The sequence below is a fragment of the Gossypium hirsutum genome, chromosome A08, assembly GCF_007990345.1.
Source record: "Gossypium hirsutum isolate 1008001.06 chromosome A08, Gossypium_hirsutum_v2.1, whole genome shotgun sequence".
In the NCBI taxonomy this organism is placed as follows: domain Eukaryota; kingdom Viridiplantae; phylum Streptophyta; class Magnoliopsida; order Malvales; family Malvaceae; genus Gossypium; species Gossypium hirsutum.
Window position 1 is genome coordinate 17,615,710 of NC_053431.1, and position 11,235 is coordinate 17,626,944.

At 31.4% G+C, this 11,235-nt stretch overlaps 1 non-coding gene across 1 annotated transcript; it reads right to left on the minus strand.

Moving 5' to 3' along the window:
- Window positions 1-10,042: 10,042 nt before the first annotated feature.
- LOC121205390 (small nucleolar RNA R71) lies at window positions 10,043-10,149 on the minus strand. The gene has a single exon (XR_005900469.1). It is a non-coding gene; the product is annotated as a small nucleolar RNA R71 (small nucleolar RNA).
- Window positions 10,150-11,235: the final 1,086 nt, after the last annotated feature.

Sequence of the window (11,235 nt, forward strand, 5' to 3'; positions counted from 1 at the left end):
AAGTCTCTAAGGCTAAAGGGAAGGAAAAAGTTACGAAAGCTTAATCGCGTTTCTATTTGTGCTCTCCAGATTTCCAATTTACTTTATATGTTTGATTAAGTTAATTTCTTAGGTATGGTATGTTGGATTAAAAAAACAAATTACTTGAGGTGACGGAAGCTTAATGCACTGCTTGTTTTGTGACTTATGGTATTGGAGGCTTAAAATTATGTTTGTTGTGTTAAATGATGCTAATGTACTACTGTTGATTCTGATGAATTGGTGAGATGTTTGTTAAGTTTATTAAACATGCTTTAATTATTAAATGACTCTATTAAGCAATTTTGAAAAGCACTTTGGTATGGTTGGAATACCATATGATAGTAGAGCTCTTAAAATATTTGAGTTTACTTGGGATTGCTAATAGCACCCAAGAGTACTATATTTGGTGCTTGCCCCCATTTTTTAGTGTGTTGGGTTGGAAGTCGTGTTATGACAAGCACCACAATATCGTTATCATTTATGATGCTTATGTATATTTGTGGTGAGTTCGAGGTTATCTGTGGATCCGTTTCACATTTCCTAGTTTGATTAATAGGGGCAAAATCTAAATTGGTATTTGAATATTGATAAAGGTGTTGCAAATTTGGATGTGATAAGGTGAATGAATCTTCAGATCATAAATATAATGTTAATATAAGAGATTATATTACACCTTTTTTAAATGCATTAATTGATGAGATCTAGTTTCCTTAGTGTAGTAATTTCATCTATGTACTAGTAATTTTTCGAACAAATTGATTTAATAAACATCCATCAATATCATTTCTATATTGTCTTCAACAGTTATTGAATTCAAAGCAAAATGATAGCAATTTTTAGCTCATTGATTATCTAACATTTAATTTAATATTAATCGCCATTACATGGTCGGATCGTAATGTGAAAAGACAACTTATATTAGTAGATAATCTAAACACATCCTTAGTCTAATCGAAGTTGAGCAAATCGATTAAAAGACTATACGTCGTCTATCAAGTTCAAATGGGGAGATACCATTGCATTGGGTATTGAAGCAGATCAGACAAGACCCAATTTGTAACAACCCGAATTCTAGTCGTGTTGGAAAATGCGGCTTTGGAACCTTATTTCCATAAATTGAGCCCGTAAATATAAAATAGAAATATTTACGGAATTAATATGAAAATATAATAAAGTTCAGTTAAGTAATTTAGCTGAAAAAGTAGTTAATTAAAGCTCAGGGACTAAATTGTAAAGTTCAATCGCCATAGAGTTTTAAATGTCTTAGTGGAAAGAAAAATGACAACTCATCATTTTCCACCATCAAAAAAAAAAACAAAAAGGAGAACTCTATTGTTGAAGTTTAGATTCGACCATTACAAAATTCAAGGTAACAAAGCTAAATTCATAAATTTTTTATGGATTTATGGTCATGGGAGCTTGATTTAGCTAGCCCATGTACCAATTTGATAAAATTTTAAAGTTTTAGCTAGTTTTCATTATTGATGAATTGATGAATTAGGCTTAAATTTGATAGATATTAAGCTTAGATCATGAAAAGGACTAGATTGTAAAGCTTAAAAATCTTGATAATAAACTTTGTTACATTAGAGACAAAATTGAATAAATTAAAACCCTATCACGAGATTATGATAGGAATAGGAATTATAGGCTCCCTAATGAAAGAATGTGAAATCAAATTTTAATCTGATGCTAAATATAAAAAGATATGCTTATCTCGAGTTAAGAGACTAAATTAAAAAATATGCAAGGCTTTGTATTTGAATGTGGATTGAATGAAGTATGATACTTGTTTATTTATTGCATTATCAATTGTAGCAAAAGAAAATGCCAGACCGCCGAGAGGGAAAGTGTTAAGTGTTAAAAGTAACATGTTTTAATCTCGTTCTTAATACATTTTGGGTGATTATTTGAGTTTAAATTGTGAATTTTATGTTGCTAATCCTATTCATTACCAGAATAGGGTACGAGGTATTACCGGAGTTTACGATTTTTTTTTTATCTTCAATATAGTCCCTTTATAAATATCTAACCTTCCCTGCAATATTAAATCGAGACCAATCCACTTCAACGAAACCAATTCAACATATTTTCAAGATAAATTCATGCATATTTATAAGATAACGTCATCACATACCCAAAACCAGGTTTGTTAACCATACTAATGGCTAACTTTATATTCATTTCACGTTAACATTTACTTTGTTAGCTTATACATGCCGTTGATTTCCAAAATAAAGTTTCTTTATATACCGAAATCTTGAGGTTGATAGTGTGATGTGTCTCTGACCAAATCCGACCTCCAATCTCTTAACACTACAAAACAGGGAAAAAGGAAACGGGGTAAGCACTTCGTGCTTAGTAAGCTCATGTAACAAGAATTATACTTACCTAATATTTTCAATACAATACAATAAACATTCATATATCCATTCAATGCATTATTACCCTAATATGCACAAACTCAACATTCAAGTTAGTACAATAATTTCCATGTACCAATAATATATACCATGATTGATGAGCTCATCAATATCATAATTTCCATTTCCTTGTTATTTTCCCATATTTATCCCGTTGAATTTATCGGAATTTCGATGGATTTTTAGAGGTACACTTTTAGTGTACAATTCCGGGTCCACCAATTCATATTCATGTGCGCACATTTCCATTTCAGAGAGCACACTCCCGCGAACCTCAACCTTGCAGCGGGATTACCAGTCCAGGCTAAATCCCCTGCAACGACAATTACTCTAATGAGCTTGGATCTGAATTACCAGTCCAGGCTAAATTCAGACCCTAATTCGAATTACCCGTCCAGGCTAAATCCATTTTACACATATTCTTCGGGAGGGCTATATCAGGATAGGATCACCCGTCCGGGCTAGATCCTTTTTACCGTCAATTCCTTTTCAGAGATCCATCGAATTTTCCTTTCATTCAAACGGGATTTCTTCCCGTTTTATCAAATATATCAATGTTTCATTAATTTTCATACAATGAACATTCAAATCATAGTCACATCAATAACATACAATCTCAAGCAATTTAAGAATATAATTCAAGTTACACGAACTTACCTTGATACTTGTTTGTAAACAAAAAAAAATCTACTAATCCCGAACTTTTTCCTTTCCTCGTTCTAGCTTCGTATTTGAATCTTATGGATCTAAATAAATAAATTTAATTATCAATTTAATACATTTCATGTTCATATGCAACATTCTCTATAATTCAACTATTATTGTTTATAGTTTATTCAAAGCTGTCTATTTGAGTCATAGTCACTAAATTATTTATAACTCAAGCTAAGGAACTCCAAATTAAGATCCGTTAATTTTACCTGAAACTAGATTCATATATATTCTTACCATAAAATTTTTAGGATTTTTGATTTAGCCAATAAGTACAGTTTATTCTTTAAAGTCACTCCTGTTCTGCTGTCTGACAGTTCTGACCATTCTTCACTAAAAATTAATTATCTCTTCATACAGGATTCAAATGATGTTTTTGTTTGTTTCTCTTAAAAATAGACTCATTCAGGATTTTATACATATAAATTTAACCCCATAATTATTTTTATTCAATTTTTTATGATTTTTCAAAGTCAGAACATGGGAACCCGAATTCATTCTGACATTGTCTCACAAAATTTATTATATCTAAAAATTTACAAATCCATTGCTTACACTATTTCTTCTATGAGAAACTAGACTCAATAATATTTAATTTCATATTTTGATCATATTATAATTCGATTTTTACAATTTATGGTGATTTTTCAAAGTTAGTCTACTGCTGCTGTCAAAACTGTTTTTGTGCAAGCTGTTTATTTCCATTTTTCCCCTAAGCTTTTAATAAATGATAATTTCGTCCCTACTCAATTAGCCTCTCAATTGAGCTGATTTTTATCAATTAACATTTTATTCTATCACCTTAAACTAGTTTACAACCTTTAGGAATCAGAATTTCAGCAATAGACTTTAATTCCAAGCATTTTCACAATTAGGTCCTAAAAATCAATTTCTATTGAAATTACCTAATAAAATCATATCATAAATAAATTAAAGCTTTAATTTCATTCTATTTCATCATAAACTTACAGCACTCAACCATGGTGACTTTCAATTTCATCCATGAAATCAAAAACTAATGAATTTAATAGTAGGACCTAGTTGTAAAAGTCTTAGAAACACAAAAATTACAAGATAAAGGCAAGGATTAACTCAATTGGTGCAAAAATTATGGAATACCAGCTTAGAGAACCCTCCTATGGCATTTTTAGCTGTTGGAACTGAAGAGAAATGAAGAGAAATCTAGATATTTCCTATTTAGTCCTAGCTTTATTTAGTTAATTTTGCAATATTCCAATTTTACCCTTAATTTATTAATTTTCCTGTTGATTTCATGCCCTTGCCGTCAAGCCATAATAAATTTTGGGTCTAATTTCCTTTTAAATCCTTTCTCATTAGACTCTTAAGCTATTTAATCATTCTAGTAACTTTTACACCTATTATAATTTAGTCCTTTTCATTTAATTGACTATCCAAACATTAAAATTTCCTATCGAAATTTTAATACCACATTACTAACATTTCATAAATATTTATAAAATTATTTTCGACTCTGTTTTACGAGATAGAGGTCCCGATACCTTATTTTTACCCAATTTCTTCAATAATTTCTTTTTCTAACTAACCACTAAATCGGTAAAATTTTTCTATCAATATTTTCATACAATTTTCCCATCATATCAATTTTCATGCAAAAATATTGAAATAAATTTCTCTTTAAATCGGATTTGTGGTTACGAAACCACTGTTCCGATAACTTTGAATTTAGGCCATTACATATACTGTCTTTAAGATGTTTTTATTTGCGATTATGAATTAATTTTCTAAATACATAGGGGAGATGAACCATATGATGAATTCTGTTATTTGATTTCTATTTTTACACAATAAATACTTCGATCTTGTTCTCAATTATGTGTCCTTAATTCTTGGTTTAATATTTCTAGGCTATTTGTGACAGCCCTAAAGTGACCCTAGTCGGAAAGCGGTTTCGGGACCACTAAACCGAGTCACCAAATTATTTGAATATGATAATTATTGTCTAAAATATGTGAATATGAATGTGTGAAAGTTTTAAGCTTCGATTTAGTTAATTGCTTGTGAATTTAGTTAATAGGACTTATGTGTGACACTTGTGAAATGTGATAGGTTAATCTATAAGGACCTATTAAAGCATGTAGTGAAAACAATGGTTTTGCATGTCAAATACTCCTTTTTTATACATAGTGGCCGGTCATGATGGTGCATATATTAGAATATGTAGTGAATCTTCATGAAATGGTCATTATTTTATGTAAAAGAAAGGAAATAAATAAAAGAAATACTAAGGATAATAAAAGAAAGAAAAGAATGAAAGTGTGATGAAAACAAGAGAAGAAATCGGTTCTTCTTGGCCGAAATGAAAAGAGGAAGAAGGGAGTGAAGCATTCGGTCATCTAAGGTCAATATTAAGGTAAGAAGTTTTGGTTAATTTTTGAAATATTAGTTAAATCCTAGTAAATTTCTAAGTTCTTTATTGGACCCATGTTAAATTTTTGATATTTGGTGAATGAATATGGGTTTCGGTCATGGTAGATAACAAGGACTGTGGTTGTTGTTCTTGTTAATTTGGATAAATTTTTGGTGGATAGGTGTTTGAATCAAACAAATGATCATGTGTGTACACTAGGTGCTAGTTGAGAAGAATCGGTCACTATATTGGAGGCCATTGCCGAATATGAACTTAGTTATTGTGAGTGATGAATGTGTTTTGAGTTGATGGAATAAAAGAATGCTTAAAGATGTGTTACAACAAATTATATGTTAAGCTAAGGTTGTTAAATTATCAATCTTTCTTCCTAGCCGAATATGTGTTTATAAAATTGAGTTGTTAAATAGGTTTTGAAGTTAGCCCATGCATTTATTTTTGAATTTAAGAAGAATGATACATTCGACTATGCTTTGATGTGCTTGGATTGTTGTTCATTGAGTAAATGATTGAGGAATGGTTAGAAGAATTTGAATGCTAAACTAGTTGATTTGTTTATAATGTCCGATTATGACCATTTATAGAGATGTGAATGAATTGTTGTTATGTGAATAAATATTTGTTTGATGATATATATATGTATTCGGCAATGGGATAAAATGTGTATTAAGGCAAGTTTCATGGTGATTATGCTTGTGATGTTGGGTTAATATTCGGCAATATGATTAAATTCATGTATAAGGAAGCATGATAAATTAAGTGGCTCTTTGCTTGTGAATGTGAATTAGATATAAATTAAATAAGCATGAGATCGAGTCATGGCATGAATTATTAAATATGATACATATTGAAATCTATTGTTTTAGATATAGATTAAATGATATGTGATTGCCAAAAGTGATTGTTAAGTGAATAATATTAGTTAAGTACTTAAGCAAATCTATTGTTTTACTTAAGCTTAAGAGCAAAGAGGGTCAAAGTCGGATAGGGGAAAAGAGAAAGTAAACGAATAGCCGTGGATATCTAGTCGTCGACCACTTCCGAGGTAAGTTTTAAGTGATTAAACGTTGAGTAAATTCAATCATAATAGGACATAATGAGTTGATTTAATAAGATATGATGTGGCCATGATATGTTTTAAACTCAAATGGTGAGTTCATAAGTGTTTGGACTTGGAAATTTAAGAGCAAATTGTAATATTTTGCTTAGGACAGCAGCAGTAACGTGATTTTAGAAAATCACCATAAATTGATGGTGTGGAATTATAGGCTGAATAAAATATGTAATCAAAGCTTAATTAGTCTAGTTTCTTATAAAAGAGACCGTGTGAGCAAAGAAATTTCCTATAAAGAGATATTTAAAGTTGAGTGAGACGGTGTCAGAATGACTCCGAAATCCCCTGTTTGGTTTTTATAAAATCATTATAATTTGTACAAAAATGGTTATAAGATAAAATTTGTATGCTTAGACTCCTTAATGAGTCTAGTTTCAAATGAAATCAAACACATTATGAATTCTGTACAATGAGAAATTTGATTCATAGTGAAGAGTGATCAGATTAGTCAAACAGTGAAACAGGGGAAACTTTAATAAAAATCTGGTATTGATTGGACAAACCTAAAATTCTGAAAATTTTATGGATGGAAGATATATGAGTTTATATTCAGGGAAAATTAATGGCAATTGATTTTGAGTTTTTTAGCTCCAGTTATAAATAATTTAGTGACTATTGCTCAGGAAAACAGCTTGTAGTGAATATGTGAATTTGTTGTAAACATTGATGAAACTATTTGAGTTGCTTATAAGCTATTACTGAAATTGATGTATAAGATATGTATATATGGTAAAGCCGAATGGCTAATGTGAAATATGTATGAGATATGTATATGTGGTAAAGCCGAATGGCTAATGTGAAATATGTATGAGATATGTATATGTGGTAAAGCTGAATGGCTAATGCGAAATATATATATATGAGATATGTATATGTGGTAAAGCTGATTGGTTAATGTGAAATATACATATATGAGATATGTATATGTGGTAAAGCCGAATGGCTAATGTGAAATATGTATGAGATATGCATATGTGGTAAAGCCGAATGGTCAATGTGAAATATATATATGAGATATGTATATGTGGTAAAGCCGAATGGCTAGTGTGAAATATGTATGAGATATGTATATGTGGTAAAGCCGAATGGCTAGTGTGAAATATGTAGGCGATGTGTGTATATTGTGGCCGAATGACCAAATGTGAAAGGTGTGTATTATTAGATTTTTGATGAGGCAAATGAATTACAAATATGACAGTCGATGTGAATGTTGTAACATGTGATTAAATGTACATGAAACTTGGAAATATATTCCGGGTAAGACCCGATGACTACGTGTGGAGATTATGTCCGGGTAAGACCCGATGACTACGTGTGGAGATTTTGTCCGGGTAAGACCCGATAACTTCGTGTGGAGATTTCATCTGAGCTAAAGGTCTCGCCGATAATCCGAGTAGAGGTTAAAGCTATAAGACTTCGTAATAAGAATTGCTTATAAATATATTCAATGCGAAAGGTTAAACAGGTATGTACTCCAAGTTTATATGTGAGCTTGATTTGAACTAAATCATAAGGTAGTTATGTGATGCATACGAGAGCAATCTATGAGACTATTCCTATGATTATGTGACATCGGATCAGTGTGAGAGGTTATGTGAAATTATACAATATATCTATGTCACATGAGCTCACTTTTATGTGAAAGTTTATCTGCCTATTGTATATGATGAGATGTGCATATTCGGTAAAGGGATGGTATGCCCGAAGGAAGAGTGAAATAAAAATACGAACAACTATGTTATAATTTGATTGTTATCTGTTGACACTGCTTAAAACTTACTAAGCATTGTAATGCTTACTCCGTTTACTTTGTTTTCTCTGTTTTATAGATCTCATTTCGAAGCTACAGGCTCGGGGATCGTCAGCAACTAGTCACACTATCACTATCCACTGCTTGTTACTGTTATGTTTAGAATTATTTTATGACATGTATAGAATAGACCAGTGGCCGAAGAATATTTTGGTTAATGTATATAAGCCATGCGAAAATGGCATCTTTTGAATGTGTACTTATAGAAGTTTAAATTGTATCCCTGACTGTTTTTAGTACTTATCTAAAGGAATGTTAAAAAAAATTACTGTTCTGATATGAGTTTCAAGTCCGGTAATGCCTCTTTACCTATTCCGGCGACGGATACGGGATTGGGGTGTTACACTATTAATCCATGTTTGACGAGGAATATACCCTATTTAAAAGTAGATCTAGCATAATTAAGTGGAGTTGCATGCAATTCTAGAAATAGGACGATATAAATCTATCAGATTAGAGTAAAATATAATAGGGGGATCCATAGATCGAGTTAATGCGATAATTGAGATTTTAATTAGAAAGTAATTTCAATTAATCAACCTAGAGTCAATTGCTCTTAGTTTTGAATGGAGATATTAGCATAATTTAGAGATTTCTAAAGATCAAGATACTAAGTGAAGAAATTGCGTAATTTAGATTGATAGTGAAAGATGAAGTATAGGTGGATTCTTTCCTAGGCATTTTTTCGCTTCTTGGTTGTTAATTGTTTGTTTTCCTGATTATTTTTTTACTTACTGTAATAGACACCCATGGGAACGATATCTTTGCTTACCGTAGCTATACTATTAATTGATAGGTGATGTTGCCTTTGTCAAATTTTTAGTTGATTTCGTGGACATCAAGTTTTTGGTGCCGTTGCTGGAGACTAAAATATTAGAAAAACTTTATTTCTATTAATTTTGTCGTTTTTTATTTTTATTTTAATATTTTTTTATTTTAAATTTAATTTTTATATTCTAATTTTTTGTTTGTTTGTTTCTGGCAGGTTCTTTTGGTTTATGACTAGAAGAAACCCGTTGGATCCACTACTTTTTTACAGTGAAATTGAAAAGTCTGCTAGCAGAAATTATAGAAAAGTTAGAAAAGCAATGCAAAGTCAATAGAATATATAGACAATCAAGAGGAAAAGGATATTATTGTGGAGATAGGTGACAACCAAAATAATTAGCTGCCTCATCACGTCCTGCCCCTCGGACTTTGTATGATTATGCTAAGCCCACTCAAATTAGGGTTGAATCGAGTATCGTTAGACCGATTATTAGTGCAAACAATTTTGAGATCAAGCCGAACACAATTTAGATGATGCAACAATATGTTCAGTTTGATGGTTTGCAAGATAAAGATTTGAATGCTCATTTAGCCAACTTTCTAGAGATTTACAACACTTTCAAGATCAATGGCGTTACCGATGATGCCATACGCTTACAGTTGTTCCCATTCTCATAGAGGAACAAAACAAAATAATGATTAAAATCTTTGTCACGAGGTTCTACCACTACTTGGGCGCTAATGACTGAAAATTTTTGTTAAAATATTTTCCACCAGCAAAAATAGCTAAGTTGAGGAACAACATCTCTTCCATTTTTTAGTTTGATATTAAAACTCTTTATGATACATGGGAGAGATTTAAGGATCTTTTGAGAAGGTGCCTTTATCATGGGTTACCTTTGGGGTTTCAAGTTTAAACTTTCTACAACTATTTGAATCCCTCAACTAGGCAATTAATTCATGCAGCAGTTGGTGGAACATTGACTAATAAAACACCAGAGGAAGTTCAAGAGTTTATTGAAGAAATAACACTAAAAAACTATCAATGACAAGTCATGAAAACAAAACCAATGAAAGCAGCCGGTGTTTTTAATATAGATGAAGTTGCTATGTTGGCAAGCCAAGTGGAAGCACTGAATGAAAAATTTGATGGTTTGAATTTTTCTAAGCAAGTAAATCCAGTGATGTAATGCGATACGAATTGAGCGAAGATGATTAATCCAGAACATTCACGCTTCAAGTCTAAAATGGAACATGAGCAAGTCAACTTTTTAGGTAATAATTCTAGACTTCAAAATAACCCTTAAAGCAATAACTATAATGCAGGTTGGAGGAACCATCCAAATTTCTCTTGGGTGGTCAAGGAAATCAAAGGTCACAACCCCTTTTGGGTTTTCAGCAACCTTATCAATAAGAGAAGAAGCCGAACCTTGAAAAGATGTTGGCTAAATTTATTTCAGTGTTAGAAAATTGATTTCAAAATATTGAAACAACTCTAAAAAATTAGCAACCATCGATTCAAAGGCTTGAAAATCAAATTGGTCAGCTTGCCAAACTTGTTTTGAAAAGACCACAATGGAGCTTACCTAGCAGCACTGAACCTAACCCAAATGAGCGAGTCCACACAATCATTGTTCAAAGTGTGGAAGGGTTAGTCAAGCTTGAATAGAAGTCAAAGTTAGAAGTTATTTTGAAAATTGATGAGGTTGAGGAAGGTAAGAAAGATCATAAGCTAGTAATTAGAGAATACAAACCATGAATTCCATATCCGATAGCATTGAAGAGAGACCGCACAAACGAACAATATGGTAAATTTCTTGAACTTTTAAAAAAGCTGCATATTAACCTACCTTTTGTTAAAGCCTTTTTACAGATGCCAAAGTATATAAAAATTTTTAAAGGAGCTGTTAACAAAGAAAAGGAAGTTAGACAACTAGTCGACTGTGGAGCTCAATGCAATTTGATCGACCATTCTCCAAAA